The following is a 12,036-nucleotide window of genomic DNA, read 5'->3' as shown; positions in this document are numbered from 1 at the left end:
GTGTCAAACAGGCTTGTTGGTAACCTCGTTTGTTTTTTATTCTATTTTTATACGTTTAAATAAATGTACGAACAAACGAAGAGCCGTTAACTTTTATCACAGTATGTTAGTATATCCTAATAAACAGTTTATAAAAAAAAGTCTGGAGGTTTGAAAGTTGTTTTATCAAAATGTTTGTCAGGACTTAAAGTTTGTGGACAGGAGCCATGCTTACCAGCTGTTCACGTTTACAATAATACATAAACTCAGTCCCGTGCACAATCCTTTGTGGGGTAATTAAATTAGAACCATTTGTTATAAGACAATTTTTGATACAAATCTTAAGTCAGATATGGTTGCCCAATCCGTAAGCCAGGAAAATACCCGAGAAGACAGGCAATTGAAGATATTCTACATTTTTGTATAAATTGACCGGTAGATTAACAAGGATTGGTTATGTAGATAATGGATTGGTTAACAAACCATTCCCTCATACTAGACTCTTTTTGTCAGAAAGAACCCAAAATCATAATTGCCCAGTCCATATGACCCAAAGTCAAGAATCGCTGGCAACTGAAAATATTCTATAATTATTTTTACAAGACTAATAAGGATTGGTTATGTGATAATAGATTGGTTAATAAACCATCACCCGACATGGGTTAAGTCTTGAAACCTGGCCATATAATATAATACAAAATAAAATGAAAGTCCAGTCATTTCAGTAGGTAATTAAATTTACACATTTGAAACAGTTTATTTTAATATTTTATAATTACTTTTATAAGAGCATATTTATATATTTATACCACAGACCAAGTAGAGATGCTACGCACTAGACGGTAATGTTCCATAGTAAAAAAATTGCTCTGTGGAAACTGCTCTTATAGAACATGACAGCTCTTTTTTTAAATTGAATTATATGCCTTGGAAGTTAGTAGCTTTGGTTGGTAGCAATTTTAGCCTTTTTCAGCCTAAATCGCCTCCCCTTTTCACCCTATAAAATTTATTTATTTTCAATTGGAAGGGGAATTTGAATATGATGAGTAGTGCTATTTATTATTTTATTTTAGGCAATTATTTTGATGTTGTTTCACTTTCCATATTTATCTACAGATAGAACACAAAAAAAAATAATTCCCTCAACAGAATGGACTAGGTATGGGTGTGGCGTTGTAGGATGTTTATTTGTTTCTGTCGATTTAGAGCTGTTGTGAGGTTATTATTATTTTTTTATTTTGTGTTTCTTATTTCAGATGCACCCATTTACTCCATTCCTCGACGCCCTAGATAAAGAAAGCGGGTGATTGTCACGAAAAAAATCTGACATCAATTTGTGCAAGAATGTACTCTGATTACATGAGATCCAAAAAAACAATCCATTAAAAAATAAAATAATAAATAGCACTACTCATCATGTTCAAATTCCCCTTCCAATTGAAAATAAATAAATTTTATAGGGTGAAAAGCGAGGCGATTTAGGCTGAAAAAGGCTAAAATTGCTACAAAGCTACTATTTTTTTATTTTGGTTTTCCCCAAAGGGTAAGGCAAAGGGAACTATGCCCATACAGCCATGTCAAATTGAAAAATAGATTAATGAAATGATGAAAGGTGATGATGATGAAACCTAAGCCCCCACCCTCGAAGTAGACTCCTACTCCGAACCCCAAACGAATTAACTCAAAAGTCCGCATAAACTTTCGAGTTATGAAGCGGCTTCCTGCCACGAAGCGAAAATAGGCAGATACACTTTGTTTATTGAATACTCCGATATAATAACACTCGCGAATGTCTTCCGACTAACTTAATGCGATCATTAACCACAAAACACCACTTCGTATTAATTATTTAGATTATTCAATGAAGAAAGCAACTGTCCCGTTCCCGTTTCCCGCCAAAAAGTCCCAAAGCTACTAACTTCCAAGGCAAATCAATTTAAAAAAAAGAGCTGTCATGTTCTATAAGTGCAATTTCAACAGAGGTTTTTTTTAATGGAACATTTCCGCCTGATGCGTAGCATCCTAGCATCTCTACTTGGTCTGTGCATCTACCATAATCTACCTGAAGATTCTGTTCACACGTGTTCCTCTTCTATTCCATTTTAATTTAGTTTAAATTGATATAATAATAAAAATGGTATACAATAATAAACTTCAAGAACTAGCGCTTAAGCTGTTCAATATAGATGCTGTGAAATTTGGTGAATTTATGACGAAGATCGGCATAAAGACACCGGTGTACCTACTTGGACTTGAGGGTTATAGTCAGCTATCCGGCTGTTATGGTAAGAAATCATACCCAATTTTGTACATTATGATTACATGTGGATGGTATTCTAGTCTATTATGTATACGGTTTAAAATTGGTTACTCTTTCTAGGACTTAATATCTACATATAGCAATCTATATGAGTTCGCTGTAAAAGACAGTAAATGCGATCATCTGTGTGGAGTGCCGTACACTGCATTACCGGTCGCGACCTTGTTGAGCGTTCAAGCCACAAAGCCTATGTTGATGAGGAGAAAAGAAGCCAAGTCTTACGGTACCAAAAAAATAATAGAGGGCCATTATAGAATTGGTCAAAAGTGCCTTATCATTGAAGATGTGATCACTTCTGGTTCCAGTGTGATGGAAACTGTAAAAGATCTGCATAATGAGGGTTTAGTATCCAATGAGGCAATTGTGATTCTCGATAGAGAACAGGGACGGAAAGAGAATCTTGAAAATAATGTCCAAGTTAAATCTCTATTTCTTTGTCTGGTTTGATTGAGATATTGTTGGCAAATAAAAAAATAGATCAATCAAGAAATAGCCACTAAAGTCCATGATTACCTGAAAGGTACTAAAGCTCCTTCAACAGGTAATTATCACAATTTAAATTTATTTAAACAAGTTGTCTAAGAAATTTATTATGTTTGCTTATTTCTTGTGATGTTTGTGGAGATTATATAATGTTAATACCTAGATAACATTAATAGCCTTCGTGTTGTGTATCAGTATTTACATAAATTTTATTTGCTTTTTCTTTTGCAGTACAACCAGTAAACCGAATGGCTTTTACATAGATATGAAGATAGATCAGAGCTAGCCACCCATTGTGAAGCAGCTATTCACCATAATGGCTTCTAAGAAAACCAATTTATGTTTGTCCGTTGACTAACAAAACAACAACACACAGCGAAAATCCTTGACCTGTTAGAAAAAGTTGGCGAACATATCTGCTTAGTGAAAACCCATGTGGATATTATAGAAGATTTTTCAGAGGATTTTATAAGCAGTTTGAAACAATTGGTAGCACGGCTTAACTTTTTAATACTGGAGGACTGTAAATTTGCTGATATTGGCAATACTGTTCTACAGCAATATTTAAAGGGTGTTTACAAGATTGGAGAGTGGGCAGACTGTGTGACTGTTCATTCCTTGCCTGGAGAGGGTATTCTGAAGGTTCTTAATGGATCTAGTAATGGCGTCAGTAGAGGTGTTTTCTTGGTGGCGGAAATGAGTTGGGAGGTAATTTAAACTGATTTGTTGAACCAATTTGTGTTTTCAATGTAAAATTATGATATAATGAACTTTGAAAAAGAGTAGTCTAATGTAAATTTTATGCTTTTTCAGGGAAATCTAATTACATCTGAGTACTCAGTAGCTACAGTCAAATGGCTGAAAAGTATCCAGACTTGATCACAGGGTTTGTTTGCCAAAAGAAGGATACAACCCTCCAACCCTTGCTTGATCCAGTTGACTCCCGGTGTCCAGCTGGAGAGCTCTAAGGATGACCTGGGAAAGATCTGCAATACCCCTGAGAAGGTAGTTGTGGAAAATGGGGGGGACGTTATGGTGGTGGGGAGGGGAATAGTCGCTACTAAAAGCCCAGAAATTCAAGCCGTCATCTATAAGGATGCTCTTTGGAAATGTTACTTGAAGAGAGTTTCTGGCAAAATAGAATAAAAGAATTGGCTAGATATTCTTTTATTATAAAGTTTGTAGAATTAGATTGATTGCACAGTATCATTCCTAAAAGAGTACAAAGTTTATTAGAACTAAAATAATATGAATAATTAGTACTATTTTGCAGTTTAAGTTGTGCATTTTCCTAGTGTTTTACTTGCAAGTATGTAATTGTATTATCTTGAGTATTGAAAGTTGGTGTGCAGTTGTTACAAAGTTTATAGGTATCATATTATTATGTTATGTATAATAGAAAATAATTGTAAATGTAAGCAAAATACACTTGATCCCGCTCTGGGTAGATACCTTACTTGTTGGTTCATTCCTTTAGATTATTTCAAAATACTTTATGATGTGAACCAAACAAAATCACCAGTTAGCAGTAACAAAAGGTGGGCTAAAAAACTTCTTTTACAAGCTCTTTACTGCTTTATCTCAGTTTCCACGAATATCATGGCATGCTAAATGTACTGGGAATGTGACGGAACCCACATTTTTTGTTTACATCCTTCTGATCATTATATTTGTTTCTGTCCAACCCGTTAGGAAATGTAAGCATGAATTGATGTATGTATGTATTCTAAATAATCCTTTTTTATTTCAGGTGATAAATCTTTGACTTTGACGTTTGCAAGTAGTCCTAATAGCCACTGCATCCTGAATTGTAATTATGAGCCACCAATAACAAAAAAGATGTCTGTGACATGGATCCCTAATATTCTCTCAGGTATGTAAGTACATTAAATATGAATGCAAATCTGTCTACCTATGAGTTATATATATATAACAGCTAATCCTTGGTCTAATGGTTCTCTAACCATAGCTCACAATCTGGAGATCCGGGTCTGATACCCGATGGGGACATAGTCAAAATCACTTTGAGGCTGTCAAGGTCCTTTGTATGGATAGGAAATTGCAGGCTTGAATCATCCAATTGTCTAAAGAAGTCAGATGATTCTGTGCTTCAGAAGGCACGTCAAGCAGTTATTCCCGGGCTATTTAGGCCAAACACCGTCACTAATCTGCAGTCGAGCAGCATATAGTATGCTTCGTACCCCCTCCAGTTGATTTAAGGGATGCCTATGCCCAGCAGTGGGACATAATAAATAGGCTATTTATGTTTGTTTCTTATTAGAATAATTATCTAAGCATTATACTTGTTTTAGATGGTGACGAATAAAGAAAGAAGAACCCAGGAGTATAAAAAATACTTACATACATACCTACCATTGTGGTGCTGTACATACATACATAGTCACACCACCATACCAGGATGGACTGAGCCAAGCACTACCAAGAAGACCAACTGCAGCCTCTTGTGATGGACATAATGACCAGAGTGGTGACAGATAAGCAACCCATCACAAATATAAATATTTCTTTTTTCTGTGCAAGTTTTGATGTTATAAATAAAATACAATCAAAAAGTATTTGTAAAAAGTATGTTTTATTACTAGTTTAGTAGGGAACAGAAATAAAATAAATAAACAAATTTATTTTGTGTTTCTTCTACATCTGTGAGGTTTATTTGGGAACATTCACCAGTTTTTTCAGTTAAGGCCCTTGTTATCCTCCCATTGTTATGTAATCTGCTCGTTGTCACTCACAACTCCCAAATCTGAAGAGAAAACAAATATTAAAAATGCTGTATACACTTCCATCTCTCTAAACTTTAATAAATCAAGACAACATGCAGTCAGTTTTTTAAGATAGATACCAGTCCGTTACCTACATACATACATAAACAGCCTATATACATCCCACTGCTGGGCACAGGCCTCCCCTCAATCAACCAGAGGGGGTATGGAGCATACTCCACCACCATGCTGCTCCAAAAAAGAAAAACACCGTAAAAACACCTCCACCAACCCGCATTGGAGTCCATTACCTAGCCCATTATATAATACTGAAGAAGATCCCTTCCTTAGTTACTATTCTTCTTCTATCATGTGAGTTATGAGATGGATTACCAACCTCATCAACCCTGGTGTCTGGGTTATTATTAAGCCGCCAAGGGTCCGCCTAGTGAGTAGTAACCAAGACCAACAGCTTAACATGCCTTCTGAAGCACTGATCATCTTACATTTGGACAATCAGGTGTTCAGCCCGTAATGTCCTAGCAAAACAAGGAATACAAAGCAAATTTTTCTCCACCAGGATTCGAACCCGGGACCTCTGGATTGTGAGCACAACGTTCAACTACTAGACCACGGAGGCCGTTATGTGTTTAGTTACTATGACTGGCATGATAAACGGTTTCATACATAACAGGCAAATTCACAAAGAGAGTCTTGACTCCGTTACTAATTACTTAAGTACCTACATAGGCATTTCATTAGATAAGTAAGCTACGTCAAGGGCCTTTAGTCTGGGACACCCGAATAGTCACAGCAGCAGGTTGATGAGGTTGGTCATTGATCTTACAAACCACATTAGAGAAAAAAACAGGATTAGCCGTTCCTCATATCTGGCCGTCCTAGGCCTGAGCCTAATCAGCCGTAAAGGAAATCCACTTACAACGAGCAACACTCACTTAAATATATTTTTAACTAGGAATATGCTTACATGTTGCCATTGCTCCAAGATGCATCAAAATTCTTCCATACTATTGTTTTATAAACATTAAAAGAGTTCATCCTCTTATTGATTTTCTTTATAATTATGTCATCCCACTTAAGGTTTCTGTCAAGTATTGCCTGAAAATTAGTAAAAAATCTGATTAATACAAGTAACTCAGATTAATATGATGTCTACAAGTTCTTCTATGACATATTTTTTCGATCACTCACCTCTTCATCACTAAATTTGTAGTGCAACTGCTCAGGAGGAAATCTAATACAATCACTCCTGTCTTCAAAACTTCGTGCTCACCTCATGCCGGACTTTCTCTACTTGGTAATTTAAGGCTTTTTACGTGTACGAATGAGTCCATATTAAAAGAGCTCAAGATCACGACGCGGCTCTCCTCAATATGCCGGAATCGTGCCCTAAGCTTCTTCGGACATATTATGCGGTCTCCGAAGCACAGTCTGGAGAAGCAGATCATCTTTGGGCAAATAGATGGCAAACGTGCGCGAGGAAGGGCGCCTACGAGGTGATCTGACATCGTGAAGAAGACGGTGGGCGGCAGCATACAGAGGGCGGTGCACGCAGCATATAGTATAGCCGTACCAAGTGGAAAACCATAACCTGTGGTCGCGATCCTCACTTCTACATATATCTTAATATATAGGATAGTTGTCTATCGATCGGCAACACTAATCGAAATTCTCGCAACCAAGGACCAAGTATTTCAATGATTCTAATACTTGGTCTTTGGTGCTGGTTTTCCCTTCGGGGGTTGGAAGGTCAGACAGGCGGTACCTTTTTTTTAAATTAGAACTGTTAAATTTCAAGTTAGGGATACTAATTTAATATTATTATTTTGATAAATCATCTACCCAACGGATAGGCCTATCGATAACACGTTTTTGGCGATACTATTGATAAGCAACGATAGCATCGATACTAAAAAAAAAAACTTAAATGAGTGGATGGGATTTTTTTTACAATACTATCGGAATTAAGGACCCTATCGATCGTACAAAACTATCGATAGTTCGATCGAAAACTATCGATAGGGCACTATCGCGGCAACACTACTATACACCATATTATTAAATTATTATGCGAGTAGAATAAAAGGAAAATTCTGTACCGTCGGCAAAGACTGTATAGAATATACAAGGTCTTTGACCGTCGGTGAAAAGTAATACAAGTCCAAAATTCAAGTTTTGAGAAAATCGAGTTTAAAGTTAAAAACATTCTAGCTCGCGACTTATAAGGAATAATGGAACAGAAGTTAGATGTGTCGATAGGTGATGATGGAAGGTTTCTTTTCTAATATTTAGAACCTAAACAGAAATGGTAGAGGATCAAAATAAATTACATGTATCAGTTGACACCAACTTTTATACTGTGTAAATGTAAATTGATACAAGTCTAGTTATACCTTTTTACACACATAACTATACAAAAGTCATCGTTGATATATCATCAGAGTAGGTATTTCAATTAATAATTTTACAGTCTTATTCTACAAAAAACAAAATGTCTTGGAAGAAAGTTTATTTCATAAAGTTGTAGAAAGGCAAAATTCTATTTATTTTCTTTAAAAAGTAAAAAAACGTAACTTATATCAATTGACACAAACGATAAAGTATAACGAATTTGTGTCAAGTGGTTTAACATGACTTATTTTTTCGGTTTTATTGTGTAAAATGATACATGTTTTTACGAATTTCTAGTAATAAATACATATAAAGATGGTACACGTATATATAGTGTAAGGTGGCGATAATAAGATATTTTTGTTATGAAAACTCTCAAAACTCATAAATAACCAGTCAAAACCACCACTGCTGCTCACTACAAACACATTTTGTCCACGCCACTACGCCCCTAATCAAAACCACTTTTGGTTCATTTTTGCAGTCAAAATCTTACAAATTCAATTATGATAATATTTCCACTCCTAACATTTGTTCCTTCATTTGAAGGTAAGAGGAATCATATTAAGACTGGTCATTAGGAATGTTTCGGGCTAGCCTGGCAGTATGGCCTGAAGATAAAGGTGATGTACCTACGTACTTTTAAACCAAAATCACACAAACCGGTAAGTGTTACTTCTTTCCTGCTGAAACTATTTAAAAGATCACAACTCATTCCACAATCAAAATCCCCTAAGGTAAAGTAACATTCTATATTTCGAATTATCATAATTCCCGGTCTAATGGGAGCCCGCAACATTGACAAAACGATAAACGGAGTCGAATCAATGTCGACGATAAGAATAGGTAGTGAAAATGAAGATCATTGGTTCACCTCCAAACCTATAGGTTACACAGGGCTATCCTCAGGGTAGGTTAGGGTAGGGGTCTGTTATGGTTAAGCTAAATGAGCTCGTTTCCGCAAAACTCTACACGTAAGCACACGTGGGGGACTTTCCGCGTATCCTCGCATATGGACCACTATTGTGTAGTGGGCAAACTTTCCACTATATCATCATCATCCTCCTGCCCTTATCTCACTCTAGGTGGGGTCGACACAACATGTATGGGCAAATGTCTCATCTTCTATCGTGTGGATTGTGAGGTGAATTACCAACCCCATCAACCCTGGTGTCAGGGTTATAACTGAGCCGCCATAGGCCCCTGACTTGACTCAATGAATACTCGAATGTCTCATATGTAATGTTATTTTAATGGGCTCAGTTTTCCGCATAAACGCAAGTGGTCCATTATGCGTGCTTTTATTGACTATGTAAGCCTACTAACTCCTTTCAGAAGCTCAAATACCTCCTGGGATTTTTACAAACTTTGTGACCTGGTTTAATTAAGGGGTTGTGCCCGTGGTGTTGCCAATTATTTATTCTAATCTAATCTATCCTACAAGATCCCACTGCTGTGCAAAGGCCTCCCCTTCCTCTTTCCATTTTTCACAGTCCTGTGCATAATTCTCTCTTATGTAATCAAAATACAGAAAAAAATATTACTGGTGGTGCTCAAGAGTTCAGAGTAGTTATTCCGTTTATAAAAATGAGGTAGCTCGACAAATTTACACCATTCAACGTGTTTGAGAAACTGGTAATCTTCTCTTGAGATGATGTGGCAGATCCCGATGCTGCCGATGCCGAGCTGGATCCCAGTAGGACCTTAAACCCAAAAGTATGTACGATCATCTACGGCTGTGTAGGTTCAAAAATACCACTACCGGCGCTTGCATCAAAGATCTAACCAGCGTGTATTGAGCTTGCATATTAATTGGAGCTCGATAATATTTGGAGCCATTATTTCACGTCTACAACCTCCTTAGCAATGAAGGCAGCGTTCAATCTGCCACCGCTTAACCTGCATGTAATCAAGAAAACTATGTAAAACAGCTATGCTTCGAGCTAAGGGAAGGAGACTAACGACAGTTATGACAAATCTCAAATACCTCTTGACTAACCCTACCATGGTGATAACGACGCCATGATCAGGACCCACAACTTATTGAGGTACTGTAATTAAGTACTACAAGGTGGCTATAGCAGAAAGAGAAAAAACACGGTTTGGTCTGAAGTACTAACTTAACCTATACCCATTCGCAATGCGGATCAGATATGGTTTGCTGTGGCTCTAGACAAAATGTCTTCCCATAGACAGGTTTATGCGGAGGTCACCCTAGGATACACACTGGTGGCGCATGGAATCGAACTTGTATGTATCATTATACACGACACGTTATTGATATCCAAGATCGTATTTTCTGAAATATTTTGATATATATTAATTTATATTACTTTTCACGAAAAAACAAATTTGGTGTTTGATGTTACAACTAAAATTATATCATTAAACATGGACCGTGAGAATTCAAGGATTGCGTGTATTTTAATATATGTTGAGTTGCATTTACTTACACCAAAATATTTAATGAAAATCTTCATTTCACTTTAATACAAGTTAAGATGAATTATGTTACACGTGTTATAACAGCATGAATCCTTCACAAACAGTACTTATATCACTGAACACAAAAATTATCACCGTATTTATAATAGCTACAGTTACGAGAATTAGACAGAAAGAAAGAGATTTTTTTGAACATGGAGTGTGTGCTAATAACTCAAAAGTGATACAACTCGAGTTGTATTACTTGTCACCGACGGTACAGAATTCTGATATCTTCTTCTATCGTACGATTGGGAGCCCCGGGTTCAAAACCCAAAAAAACACTTTGCGATCCCTAGTTTGGTTAGGACATTACAGGCTGATCACCTGATTGTCCGAAAGTAAGATGATTCGTGACTCGGAAAGCACGTTAAGCCGTTAGTCCTGGTTGGTTACTATTTACTGAGGTAAGTGAGTAATTGTTACAGGAGCCATGTCAGGGTTTTTGGCGGCTCAATCGTAACCCTGACACCAGGATTGATGAGGCTGGTAGGTATTTCACTTCACAAATCACACGATAAGAAGATTAAATAAAATGATAGGCAAATAAGTTAATTAGTCAAAAGTTTGTTTGATAGTTTTCGTTTCAACTGTTGGTTTTTTTATTTTATTTTAATGATGTGATAAATTTGCAATGCAATGTTTAAATTTTCAAAAATGCTGTATAATTAATTAAATGTTCGCTTTTGAAAAAATCCCACACAGATGATTTAGATTAAATAGCAAATAGACAAATTATTATTGAACACTTAACATTATTTTTCATTCCTTAATATTATTATTTGAATAATTTGATCATGTGGTCAATTTTAATTGTGTGTATATGTCATTTATTTCAAATAAATTCCTATATCAAGTCAAAACCTGTCTATTCTGTACTTATGTGCCATCCTATGCCAACTACTCGTAAATTTGTTTCCAATCCAATACTTGCAATACTTGGAAGTATGACTCCAAGTACCTAATAACACATAGTGAATTATATTCTCATTAGACTGTGCGATTATGCTCAAACACTAAAATAAACATATTTATTTACATATTCAAATATTATAATTATTGTTTTAGCATACGGAGCATATGGTGTTTTTTTTGTACCTTTTAATCAAACAATTTCGCATAGTATATCTAATATAAGTAATAGGCTTACACTACACATAAGTACTGTTTTACTTTGTTTAATTATGTTCTAACTAAATGTTATAATGTACATAGCTGTAAGTGATCTATAAATAAATAAAATAAGTATCTGTATTCTGTACTTCATGTGCCATTCTATCCCGACAGTTTTAAATCACCATGTCCAAACCATATCCTCACCGGCGTAACCTATTTCCAAATAATCTATCCCAGGTTGTTTGTACACTAAAAATAAATATAGTAAATAACTTCCTATATTATGTTGAATATTAAATATCTTTATTTTTGTACTTCATGTGCCGTCCCATGAAACTAGCAGTAGCACAGTATTAATCTGCTTAATCTGTTCTGCTATGCTCTCGAAGAGGTATAAATTATACATAACTATAAGCTTGTACTAGTTACTATTATTTTTCTTTTAAATAGATTTATATTCACCAAATTAGGAGTGCTAATTATGTTAGCTATTAGTTTTTATATTATATAGTTGTTATT

At 35.7% G+C, this 12,036-nt stretch overlaps 1 long non-coding RNA gene across 1 annotated transcript; it reads right to left on the bottom strand.

Moving 5' to 3' along the window:
* Positions 1–5,356: 5,356 nt before the first annotated feature.
* Positions 5,357–7,430, bottom strand: LOC126376771 (uncharacterized). Its single transcript, XR_007567752.1, has 3 exons — positions 6,718–7,430; positions 6,494–6,624; positions 5,357–5,546 (listed from the first exon to the last, which is right to left on the bottom strand). It is a non-coding gene; the product is annotated as an uncharacterized LOC126376771 (long non-coding RNA).
* Between the last annotated feature and the right edge of the window lie 4,606 nt (positions 7,431–12,036).

Source organism: Pectinophora gossypiella, chromosome 21 (assembly GCF_024362695.1).
Source record: "Pectinophora gossypiella chromosome 21, ilPecGoss1.1, whole genome shotgun sequence".
In the NCBI taxonomy this organism is placed as follows: domain Eukaryota; kingdom Metazoa; phylum Arthropoda; class Insecta; order Lepidoptera; family Gelechiidae; genus Pectinophora; species Pectinophora gossypiella.
Note: the sequence above shows the minus strand (reverse complement) of the source record. Positions and strands in the feature narration are given on the sequence as shown.